At 38.8% G+C, this 13,216-nt stretch overlaps 1 pseudogene across 1 annotated transcript in view; it reads right to left on the bottom strand.

Annotated features, from left to right (window-relative positions):
* Positions 1–11,092, bottom strand: part of LOC106161733 (sacsin-like) — a 47,909-nt pseudogene extending 36,817 nt beyond the window's left edge. Inside the window, exons 1-2 of the transcript XR_015333881.1 lie at positions 10,758–11,092; positions 321–419 (exon numbers count right to left, since the gene is read on the bottom strand). The product of XR_015333881.1 is annotated as a sacsin-like (transcript). The remainder of the gene's footprint in view (positions 1–320; positions 420–10,757) is intronic.
* Positions 11,093–13,216: the final 2,124 nt, after the last annotated feature.

Here is a 13,216-nt window from a genome sequence, read left to right on the forward strand (position 1 = left end):
AATATAAATAATGGTAATGATTTTATTCTACTAATGCCAAAAAGTCTTCAAACAAAACTTCTCAAAGCGACTTCTTCAATAATTTGTACTAGCAGATTCTCATCAGCATGATGTAGACAATTTTTTTTTTTAAATAAGGGACAGTAACATATACCTTCAAATTAATGTGTATGGATATTCTAATGTTTATTTTCATAGTTTGTCTGTTTAAAACATTAAAATTACATCATTTGAAAAGATGCCAAATATCTGAGATAAATAAGGAGTGGCGTCAAAACTTTCAATCATTATTATCTTACTTTTATCATGTATGCACTTACGGTCAGCCATTTTTGTTTGAAGCAGCAGAAGTTAATTATTTTCGTTTATCTTTGGACATCACATTCGCTCGCTGCACATGGGACTCAGTATGGCCCAATCTGTAATAACAGAAATTACTTAAATGAACATTATATCTTTCTAGAGGATCAGAGAGGTGATACTGCGTCCAAGTATTGTGCCGCCAGCTGGAGCAAGCGCATTCGCAGGAAAACAGAAAACACCACCTCTAGTGTTGTACAAAGCGCAGTTAACAAGATTTCTTGATTTTTTTTAGTTGAAACTACAATTTATAACAAAATCATGGGGGAAAGTGAAAAATCAAATCCAAATTTGTGAGGTGCAGTTCAGGAGGTCAAATGTTAAATTTAAGACTGACAATGTAGGGTGATTCAAGGCAAAAAAAGTCCAAAAGTCAATGTCAAGGTCACATGTATGTTAATTGCCAATATGCCGTCATATTCAAGTTCATTAGTAACTGAGGGCATATCTTTGCCAGCTTTGAAAACATAAGAGATAAAAAAAAGTTGTCCAATTCAGTTCATGGTGACAAGTAGGTCAAAGGTCAATTTGAAGATTACAATAAGATTGCCAGTTTATGTCTTCCTATTCAGGATGTATATTAAATATGGGAGTATCTCTGCCAGTTTGGGAGATATAACGGACAGAAATCTTACAAAAGTCAGTTCATGTTCAAAAGTGAAATTGACAGCATTTATTATGACTTCCTGTTGAACGTCAATACTTACTATGGGCCTATATCTCTGCCAGTTTTGGAGATATATGGGAGTAAAATGTTGCAATTTTGCGATAGCAGTAATATGCCAATAATTTGGCACAGAAAAAAAAATTGAAATAAAGAAAAGGTCATTCTGGTTGAAATTCATGAAATGGGAGGTGCTTAAAAACTCCAGATGTTTGAATTTCATGAAATAATGTCATTTTTGACCTGAAGTTGCCTGCCTCGTTATGCCTTATATTGTTATCTTGTCCAGACGTTCCAAATTTCATTCATTTTACTTTACTGCACATTTTATTTTCACCACCACAATGTATCTTTGATACAGTGTAACTCGTAAACCGTATGGAAAAAAACAAACAAACAAACAGCACTTCTAGTACGTGCTTGGGTTTGACTTGCTCTATCAAATGCAAAAAAACAAGAAGTCTCTAGCATGAACGAAATAGAGTTTTCAGTTTTGAGTTTCAGCATTCAAAATGAAAATGCACCGATTGACCCAAAACTAATAGAGATGAAAGATGACCCTAAGGGTGCATTTTCGATGCCAATTATATTAATTGGTTAGGTCTGTTAGTTTCTGAAAGTTGGCACAAATATAAACTTCGTTTTGTTAGATTTAACATTTAATTTTGCCAATTTTAGACAAGGGTGCATTGGTACCCTCCACCAGGGCCACCAGATGACATTGTTATGTGCTCTGCAGGAGCTCAGTGAGAGCTGTTCTTCGCGCCAATGTAATTAAAGTTCGTTGCAACCTGCCTTGTTTTGTCTGTCTGCTAAGGGGTTGTTTTTATTAACCCCATAGAGCCTGACAGCATCTGACCTAGAAAGTGCCCTTGGTCCTGAGCCCTCTACCCGTATGCACTCAATTTTACAGGCGGACTCATTTAATCAATGATAATGTATTCACTTCTTTCGAAAACACCTAAAAACTGTACATTTTTAGAAAGCCAAGAATGTAAGCTTTAAAGTCATATCAGTTTTATTCACATTTGTTTATTTAGGTAGAAATAGCAGGAGTTTAAATATGAGACTTGCTTTTCTCGAAGAGAAGTAAAAAACAAAACTTTAATTTCAGCATGCACATTCTTTTTCACTTTACCAAAGAATTTGTTGACATTTTCTCATAAACATCCGAAATATGTTTCAAACAATATCAGAAAATTTCAGAAAGATATCTAATTTAGTTTTTGAGTTATAATAAATTTCCTGGGATGCGTGCTGTACCTAAAAACCTGCATCACGTCAGAGAGTTGCACAACATACAGGCAGGCTAGAAGACTTCCACCTAATATTACTCTTATCATTACAAATAGATTGTAAATTAAGTGCCTTTTTCAATAGTTTTTCATAGTTTTTTAATCAACTGAACGAGGATAGGCCTACTCATAAAATTTTGTTTTGCACTCAAATCATATGCAAGAATACAAACATTGTCATGAGCAAATATTACACTTTCATGAATAAAAATTGCATCATAAAAATACTAGTAAACGTGTCATTTGTACTAATACACAAGCAGGAAAAGACATGTTGATACAGCGCACTAGTAAACATATTATATCTGTATTTATACACAAGCTGGAAAAGACATATGTTGATGCAGCACACAAGTAAACATATGTCATTTGTACTTAGGCATAAGCAGGAAAAGACATGTTGATGCAGTACAACGTAACATATGACATTTGTATTTATGCAAAGCAGGAAAAGACATGTTGATGCAGCACACAAGGCAACATTTAGCCTGACTTGCCACGGAACGGTTACAGTCATTTTATCAGCAATATAACCCTTCCAATTACTATTGTCATCTGCTTGGTTACTGCAGTTAGTATCATCAGCGTTTTTCATAAATCAAGCCCCACGTCCGAATCTGCTCTCTGACAACTCATACTAGCCAAAGGTACATCATCTTTGAAGTTATCGGAGTATCAAAATCTATCAAGGACTCTTCCCCGAAGTCTGAATTTTCTAACAAATCTCGAATATATATTTTAACCCATAACTTCTGCTGACTTCTCGCCGCCATTTTGACTGCTTAGCGCCTCGACAGTGGTTGAAATAAATCGCTTTTTCATTATCTAATTCTCGCTACACGTCTTTCAAAAGCTGGTAATAAACAAAAAACTAACATTAAGTTAGTCTTGTGATAGAAGCATGAATTGTTACAAACGACAGGGGACAGTACAAGCATGTAAACACAGAAACCGCGTATATGCGGTTCCCGGCACTGATGACTTTTTAAAATGAACCGCATATGTGCGGTTCCCGCACCCTGAGCTTCAGAGATAGCTTGACACTAACCTCTTCACTATAGCCTATCTTCATCGTGTCAAGTTACCTCTGACCACATTCGACTGCCTCCGCCGCCCGCCAATCAAATTTAAAGCCCGCACTCAATGACTCATTGAACGATCTAGCCAATGAACGCGAACGAGTCAAAGCGCGCTTTGTTCAAATCCGGACCAATCAAAGATAAGGCTGAATATCAGGGACTTGCCGTAACCTGTGGGCAGCACGCAAAATACATCATCCCTCAGTAGATAATTATGCAGGGCACCAAACTGCTCTGGTTTCAATTCCGATATACTCCATGCTTTCTTTGTGTACGGTTATGCACTCGGAACTACTCGGATGTCTCCGCACTCGACAATAACTATGTTGTTAGTATGGAGCTTGCGGAATCAGCCGAGGATTGCCGATTGACAGTCAACCAATCAGCGTTTTCACCAAACTTTGGTGAAAAATTTTGAAACATGGATTCGATTGGCTTATATAAACTAGGTCAAACTATTTTCGTCAGAGGTAACTTGACACGATGAAGATAGGCTATAGTAAAGAGGTTAGTGTCAAGTTATCTCTGAAGCTCAGGGTGGGTTCCCGGCGCTATGGGGTTAATTGTCACAGATGAGCAATTAACTGCTTTGATTGCTCTCAAAGGGACTTGTCATGGACTTGATAAGTGGCAGTGCCTGAGTAGATATGCAAACTATTACCAGCCATGTAATCATCCTTGAGATTTCAGCACAGAGTCACAGTACAGAGATTAGTCATCTATTTCGCCAGAGCCATATCTATTTATATCTAGTGAAAAATCAATATGTGACCCTGGTAGAGGGTAGTATATTGAGACAAATGTGAAAGTAGACCCAAGTACCAACAAAGCCCAACATTCCCATGGATCGAGTTGAGATTTTATGTGACCTGCATATACTGTACAAGAGGTGGATACAGGCCAGGGCTCTTGTAGTTTAGGAGGAGAATTTGAAGGAGTAATGGTGACATGGCGGCGGAGCATGCGGACGATACCTATCGTGACTAAGGTACCATTAAGATCGAGAAGAGCCGAGCGCTAGCTAGGCCGTGACCTTAATATGGAGGGAAGCCACTTGATCCTGTTATGTTCACACGCCTCCCCAGTGAGAGGCCAATACAGGATTAAACGGTCTTCCTTTCATGTAGTTGTAGATCCGCCATATTTAGGTCGCGGCCTCACTAGCACTCGGCTCTTCTCCATCTGAATGCTCCCTAAAACCATGTGAAACTACAGAATCAGAGAGGCGATACCGCCTCCTGTTATAGAACCACCAGCTGGAGTAAGCGCATTCGTATGGAAAACCAAAAAAAACGGGTCACCACCACCAACTACAGTGTTGACCTTGACAAGCTCTATAAATGCAATAAACAAGAGTTCTCAAAATATGCAAAAAGAAGTGAAAAAACAGCATAACTGTAAAAAATAGTCTGATCAAGCTTATTTTTGAATTAAGCTGTATTTTTGTAATATTGATCTCTCCTGTGATTTTCAAGACAGTTGACATATGGGTTTTCCTTGAAATGTGTTATCAGCGTTGCATATATTAGGAATAAAAAGAAAACCAAGGAGAAATACTGGGCATATCTCTGCCAGATTTGAAGATATGAGGGGCAGAAAATTTGCAAAGTTCAGTTCATAGTGAAAAGTAGGTCAAAGGTCAATTTCAAGGTCAAAGTTAGATAGCCAGTATATGGCTTCCTATTCAAGTTCAATAGTAAATATGGACGTATCCCTGCCAGTTTTCGAGATATAAGAAACAGCAAATTTGCAAAGTGCAGTTTATGGTGAAAAGTAGGTCAAAGGTCATTTTCAAGGTCACAAGATTGCCAGTATATGAAATCCTATTCAGGTTCACTTTTTGATATAGCGCATCTCCTAAATCATATTGAAAACAAAAAAAAAATGGACACCACTGCTAGTATTGGCATTGCAAGCTGTACAAAATGCAACAAACAAGACGTCTCTAGCATTTATGGTTCCAGAATAATTAAATGAGAGTTTTCAGTTTTAGCGTCTAATGGCTGCTTCTCCTGTGAAAATGCACCGATTGACCCCAAACTCCCAAAGATGAAAGGAGTCCCTAACTGTAACCCCTCACTATGATATGAGAGCTTAGGTCTGCGTAGTTTCTGAAAATTGGCACAAACAGATATTTTTTTGGAGAAAATTCCCATTTTTAGAAATTTTTGGCCTGTTTGACCTTGAAATAAAGGTCAAAAGTCAAATCCAAGGGCATATTTGGAATCTCCACACATGACTTTCGGCCAAGCTTCTGTAGAAATTTTCCCATAATTCCTTCAGTTTGGGAGATATTTAGCATTGACTTCTTATTCAAGTTCAACAGTAACTATGGGCGTATCTTTTCCAGTTTTCGAGATATAAAGGATAGAAAATTTGCAAAGTTCAGTTCATAGTGAAAAGTAGGTCAAAGGTCAATTTCAAGGTCACACTTAGATTGCCAGTATATGACTTCCTATTCAAGTTCAAAAGTAACTATGGACCTATCTCTGCCACTTTTGGAGATAAAAGGGAACCAAAATTTGCAAAGTTCAATTCATAATGAAAAGTAGGTGAAAGGTCAATTTCAAGGTCATGCTTAGATTGCCAGTATATGACTTCCTATTCAAGTTCAAAAGTAACTATGGACCTATCTCTGCCAGTTTTGAAAGTATAAGCATTAAACAAGTTGCTTAGTTCAGTTTATGGTGTAAAGTAGGTCAAAGGTCAATTTCAAGGTCAGAGTAATATTACAAGCTTATGACTTCCTATTCAACTTCAATAGTTCCTATGGACCTGTCTCTGCCAGGTTTGGAGTTAAAGGAGAAAGAAATTAGCAAAGTTCAGTTCATGGTGTAAAGTAGGTCAAAGGTCAATTTCAAGGTCACACTTAGATTGCCTGTATATGCTCTCACATTCAAATGCAATAGTAACTATGGGCATATCTTTGCCAGTTTTGGAGATAAAAGGGAACAAAAATTTGCAGTTCAGTTCATGGTGTAAAGTAGGTCAAAGGTCAATTTCAAGGTCACACTTAGATTGCCTGTATATGCTCTCACATTCAAATGCAATAGTAACTATGGGCATATCTTTGCCAGTTTTGGAGATAAAAGGGAACAAAAATTTGCAGTTCAGTTCATGGTGAAAAGTAGGTCAAAGGTCAATCTTAAGGTCACAGTAAATTACCAGTATATGATTTCCTATTCAAGTTCAATAGTAACTATGGACCTATCTCTGCCAGTTTTGGAGATAAAAGGGAACAATAATTTGCAAAGTTCAATTCATGATGAAAAGTAGGTCAAAGGTCAATTTCAAGGTCACATAAAGATTGCCAGTATATGACTTCCTATTCAAGTTCAATAGTAACCATAGACCTATCTCTGCCAGTTTGGGAGATAAAAGGGAACCAAAATTTGCAGAGTTCAATTCATGATGAAAAGTAGGTCAAAGGTCAATTTCAAGGTCACATTAAGATTGCCAGTATATGATTTCCTATTCAACTCAATAGTAACTATGGACCTATCTCTGCCAGTTTTGGAGATATAAGGGACTAAATGTTATAATTTTGGAGTTACAATAATGTGCCATAAATTTCCTACAGAAAAAATTAATTAAAATAAAGAAAAGGTCATTTTGGTCAAAATTTTTTAAATGGGAGGTGCTCTGAAATTCCAGATGTTCAAATTTGAAGAAATAATGTCATTTTTGAGTTCAAAATTTATTATCCATTACCGTACTGCACATTTTTCTTTCACCACCAATATGTCCTTTTTGATACAGCGTAACTCGAAAACCGTATGGAATACAAAAAAAAAACGGAGACCACTTCCAGTGTTGGGCTTTACATGCTCTACAAAATGCAAAAAAATGGGTCTCTAGCATTAACGGTTCCCGAATTAGAGGCAGTGTTCAGTTTCGGTATCTTATGGCCGCTACTCCCGTGAAAATGCACCGATTGACCCCAAATTCACGGAGATGAAGGATGACCCGAAGGGTAACACTTTCCAATGATATTGTTGCTTAAGTCTGTGTGGTGTCTGAATAACAGGGCAAATAATTTTTTTTTCGTAAAAAAAATTCCTTTTTTTTTTTTTTTTTTTTTTTTGAAAATCTTGGCCCGTTTCCCGTTTGACCTTGAAATAAAGGTCAAAGGTCAAATCCAAGGGCATATTTGAAGTCTACACGTATGACTTTTGGAAAGCCGTCTGTAAAAATTTTTCCCATAATTCCTTCCTTAGGGTAGATAATTAGCATTTAATTTTGCCATTTTTGGACAAGGGTGCATTGCAATGAGTGCCACACCCAGACCCCAATACTGACAAAGCCCAAATTTTACGTGGAACGAGTTGAGATTATAGGTGACCTAAATCCAAGAGATGGGTACGGAGGCCCTTACCGTCTAGGAGGAATAGCGGTAACGGTGAGATGGCGGCGGAGCCAGAGGAGCCGGCGGAACATGCGGGTCGGGACTAAAACTATGTGTACCGCCAGCGCCTACGCTGGTGGTACAATAATGACACTTTCAGATCCCAAACAACACAATACATGCCTCTGGAAAAAGCTCCTTCTCAGCGATTTTTCAATACTGCATACAGGAATACATGTATGAGAACAAATAAGAATGTGAGATTGGTAAAATAAATAAAATGAAATAAAATGCGACCACTGAAAAAATGCGTTCATTGTGTATGAACACTTATGAAGTCGAAAAAATTGATAAATTGAATACTTGATATTTACTACTGATCAAAAACATCTGTTCAAAACCACTCCGTCTGCGTTCGCCGATGACCGTGTAACATGTAGCTATCATATTACACACGTGTTGGGAGGGGGGGGGGGGTACGTTCAAAGCCGCACCACCAAAACTGAGACAAGAAGACCAACTACGTACCATTCTGACGAAAATACGGCCAAAGAGAAACAACAAGATCGATTAAAAAGGGCAACCCAATATATTTCCTTCCCAGACAGTATAGTACGTCCGGCACGAAAATGCAGTAGATACTCCAGCCAGGGAATTATATCCGATATAATTCCCTGCTCCAGCGCAGTAGACTACTGCAATCATACTGCAAATATGCTTCAAATCTGCTTTGGTTTGGGAGCTAATTAGCATATTTGAAACATGCTTCTATCATGCAACTAAACTACTGCATTAATGCTCCTATCTGCACAAACCTGTGTAATTTTTGGAGTAGAATTGCATTAGGCTATACTGCATGTCTACTGCAAATATGCTCCACTACTGCGTTAATGCTTCTTTAATTGCTACTTCGATACTGCATACTGCATATTCGTGCATTTTATCATCCGTCACAAATAAAGTTGACAACAAAGCAAAAGTTGTCATTTTTTTTCATTCATAACGTACCTTGCAATCTCTCCTCTGTCACCGTCGAGCTCAAAGTGAAAATACGACGCAACACAATTTCAGGAATCTTAATTATCTTGCATCACGAGACCGATACCGAAACCGGGAAATATTAGGGAGAAACCGAAATAAAAAAAATATTAAAGCGATGCCAGCTCAAGTGGTAGGAAAAGTGCCATAAAAGAGATTGTCCTGTGGAAGACGACAATTACCATTTTGGCGAGCGTAACATTAAAATCATGGATTTTGATCATATTAATGTATCATTTTCATACCCCATTGCTGGTTGGGTCAGGCGAAAAAGGGGGGGGGGGCTGGAGACAGAAAAATGCCCTCGTTTTGTCACCCCCCTGTACACTAAATCTGCTGTCCAGACTTGGGATTTTGTAGTAAAACCAGCAGTTTATTAACAATGTCTTGCCACCTTCAGAGTCACTCCACTGGTGATAAGGAAACAGAGACCCGAGCTCTTGTGTCTTGGTCCCACCTGTCCTGCCCGGGGACTGATCTCAGTTTTACTACCCTTGATATACTTGTACTCTCTATCAGGGACACATATTGATTTTCACTAGATATGTAGTAAATAATGCACTGTCCACGAGCCCGATATCACGCTCGGCCTGCTGTCGTGGATATCGGGCGAGGGGGTAACAGTGCATTATTTGTCATACATACAAAGGGAAATCGTGCGTGTTCCCCACCCCAAACCCCTTACTTTGAATAGAACACGCTGATATCACTGCGCATGGGGTTATATCAAAGAATGGACTTTCCCCGCGTTTGCTGCCTAATTACGGTCACCGTCCAATCATCTTCGTTTGCGTTGGTGGTTTTCTGAGTAGTTGGCCGATTTCCTGCCCATCTTCCGCACGTGGCAGTCACTCCATCTCATTCATTGTATCGGTCCCTGCAATCCTTTTGTTTAGATAGCAGCCCCGTGGTATGTATTAAAAGATAAATTGTTCCTGGTGAAATAGATTGCTAATCTCTGTACTGTGAGCCTGTGCTGAAATCTCAAGGATGATTACATGGCTGGTAATTGTTTGCATAACTACTCAGGCACTGTCACACAGCAAGTCCCTACCAATTCCCCTTGAAAAAGCTCCATTCAGAGCTCATTCAATACTGCATACACGAATACATGTATGAGATCAAATAAGAACGTGGGATTGGTAAAAATATTAATAAAATGCGACCACTTAAAATAACGCGTCATTAACTATGAACATTTTTATGAAGTCGGAAAAAAATTGATAAATTAAATACTTGATAATAACTACTGACCAAAAACATCTGATCAAAAACACCCCGCCTGCGTTCGCCGAAGACCGTGTAACATGTAGCTATCATATGACACAGGTTGGGGGGGGGGGGGGGAAGGGGAGGAGTCCGTCCAAAGCCGCACCACCAAAACTGAGACAAGAAGACCAACTTCAGACCATATTGGCGAAAGTACGGCCAATGCCTGGTACTTTCGGAACTGATGTTTTCAGATTCTCCTCATTATTCTCTAACATCAATGTTTATAGATCTACGTGAACTGCTGTGTCAGCATTTCAGCAGCAAAGATAAACAACGATAAAAAAGCCTCGATAAAAAAGCAACCCGATATTTTCACTCCCCAGACAGTAATTTTTATCACCAGTCACCAATAAAGTTGACAGCATAGCAAAAGTTGTCTTATTTTTTCTTTCTCTTTCATAACGTACCTTGCAATCTCTCCTCTGTCACCGTCGAGCTCAAAGTGAAAATACGACGCAACACAATTTTAGGAATCTTAATTATCTTGCATCGCGTAACCGATACCGAAACCGGGAAATACATGTACTAAGGAGAAATCGAAACCAAAAAATATTAAAGCGATACCAGCTCTTTATTTTGGCAGGAAATGTGCCATAAAACAGATTATCCTGATTATCCTGAGGAAAACGACAATTAACAGTTTGGCAAGCGTAACATTATAATCGTGGATTTTGAGCATATCTATGTATGTTTTTCATACTCACCCCATCGCTGGGGCAGGCGAAAAAAAAAAGGTTGGTGGAGACAGCAAATTGCCTGCGTTTGACACCCTGTATGTTCACTTTATCTGCTGCCGAGACTTGGGATTTTGTAATTAAAAACAGCAGTGTATTAACAGTGTCTTCCGTGCAGGCTTTTCCCGCTGGTGATAAGGAAACAGAGACCCGAGCTCCCGTGTCTTGATCCCGCCTGTCCTGCCCGGTGACTGATCTCTGTGAACGGCGTCTGCCTTAGTACCCTTGATATATACCTGTAGGTATGCCTGGGGGCCTTTTGTTTCGTTTGAGACAAATCCTTGAGCGTTCATTGGTTGCTGGTGAGATCAATGGCGCTTTTTTTTTTGGGGGGGGGGGGGGGTCTGCAAAATGCATACCGGGCGACATTTGATAAATTCAATCGATATTAGTATAAAAAATTAAAATTAATTGAAAAATCTAACTGTTAATATATAACATACAAATATGCCGTGTGAGTTGAACCCGCCCCCCCTCACAGACACCCCCCACACACACACACATATACAAACACACAAACACCACACACACACACACACATATACACACACACAAACACACCACACACACACACACATATACACACACACAAACACACCACACACACACACACACACAGACCCCCCCTCACAGACCCCCCCCCCCCCCACACACACACACACACACACAGCAAATCCGTACACCGGTCGACCAGGTTAAGTCCAGTTGCAGCGTTCAAAACACGCCTCTAGATCTGTGGATTTTTATTAAAACATTTCTCAGAATTCAGTCTGAGGAACCAATTTTGTTTATGTCTCATATTATGTCGTATTTATGTCGTATATTTGGGTGAAACGTATTTATACAAATATTTTTTGAACTTTTTTTTTATTTTCAAAAAAGATTTAATAGAAATTTGCTCCATTTCTTACTCTAAATTTGCACTTTCCCGTGCTTAATGTTTTAATCAACGATCTCTGGCCTTTCATAATTTTCTATTGTATTCATCCAATTGTTTATTATTTTTCATTGTTCATTACATATTTTATTGTTATTATTTATTTATTAATTTGTAGATAGACTGTACTGGTTCAGTGATTTGTAGATTCAATGTGTTGTACTCCAATATACAAATTGCTGGCTGAGATTTTTCTGAAGGGTAAAGATTTCTTGAACATTTTTTCGATATAAAACATTTATTATCTGCCTAACAGACTGTTGTTAATACTTTTTTTCTATTTATCGACCGATTCGTCTGCCTTGACAATGGTGCTTATTGTGCCTTTTCCACGTACTGTTGTATTGACCGTTTTCGCCGAAATATCATTTACCTGGGCCTAACAATGCGATCGGTGCCGAGAGGAAAATTGTAAATCAAGTTGTACGGTATTTGCTAGGCCTGTAGTTGACTTGACCCCGAGTCTCACCGAAAGTTAGCCTCTGTAGTAACAGCATCGTCTGCGTACGTCTTCAGCGTGATCACGCATACACTCCCGTCTGTTATTTTCTGTGACTTCCCAATATTTCAAATTTTTTACTTGTAATTGATGTGCTGTGTTTACCTTTTATTTTTCTGGTTAACACTGGACCATTTACGTTGACAATGGCGCTTATTGTGCCTTTTCCACGTACTGTTGTATTGACCGTTTTCGCCGAAATATCACTATTAACTCGGCATAACAGTGCTTTCCGTGTCAATAAGAAAATAGAAAATCAACTTGTATAGTATTTGTCAGCCCTGTATCTGACTTGACCCTGGCTTTCAGAGGTCAATAAGGAAAAAATTCGCGTCTCTAGTAACAAGGTGCGTCTGTTGATTGCAGCGACTTGTATAAATAGGATGCTGTTATAGATTCTTACTTGCAAACAAACAAACTTTAAAAAAACGCCACTGAGCAGTGATCATATGTTAATCTGTAAAATATTTATTTCATCACAAAATCACTAAACACAATGGTGTTGCAGTGGCGGATTTAAGGGAGGTCAGTAGGGTCGTGACCCCCCCCCCCCCACCTCCTTCGATTTCTGAAAAATATCACACCAATATTCCCCTCGGGAAATTAGAATTTTGACTATCTGAATCATAGTTCTAAACAGTGCCAAATGGAACCGTTTGCTTTCTAAAATACCCTGTACCAGAACTTTTAGTGGCCCAAACGCCACGCTAACGTAGGGGGTGGGTGGAGAGGGGGGGGGCGGCTTGCAGACGCGGACCCCCTCTTCAAATACTCCTGGATCCGCCCCTGGTTAAAGTTAACATATTATATTAAAGAATTATTAGACATCGTTATATCATGTGCAAGACAAAAATTTACTGGACTTACAAAGTGCAAGACATATGGTCTTCAAGCAATATCTGGATATGACCGTTTTTCCTCCTTTTGTAATTTAGAAAGGGGGGCCTAAATGATTCCAGGTGTTACAGTAATAAACTTACATTGTACCATCCA

Source organism: Lingula anatina, chromosome 4 (assembly GCF_051362555.1).
Source record: "Lingula anatina isolate TDL-2025a chromosome 4, LinAna3.0, whole genome shotgun sequence".
Taxonomy (NCBI): domain Eukaryota; kingdom Metazoa; phylum Brachiopoda; class Lingulata; order Lingulida; family Lingulidae; genus Lingula; species Lingula anatina.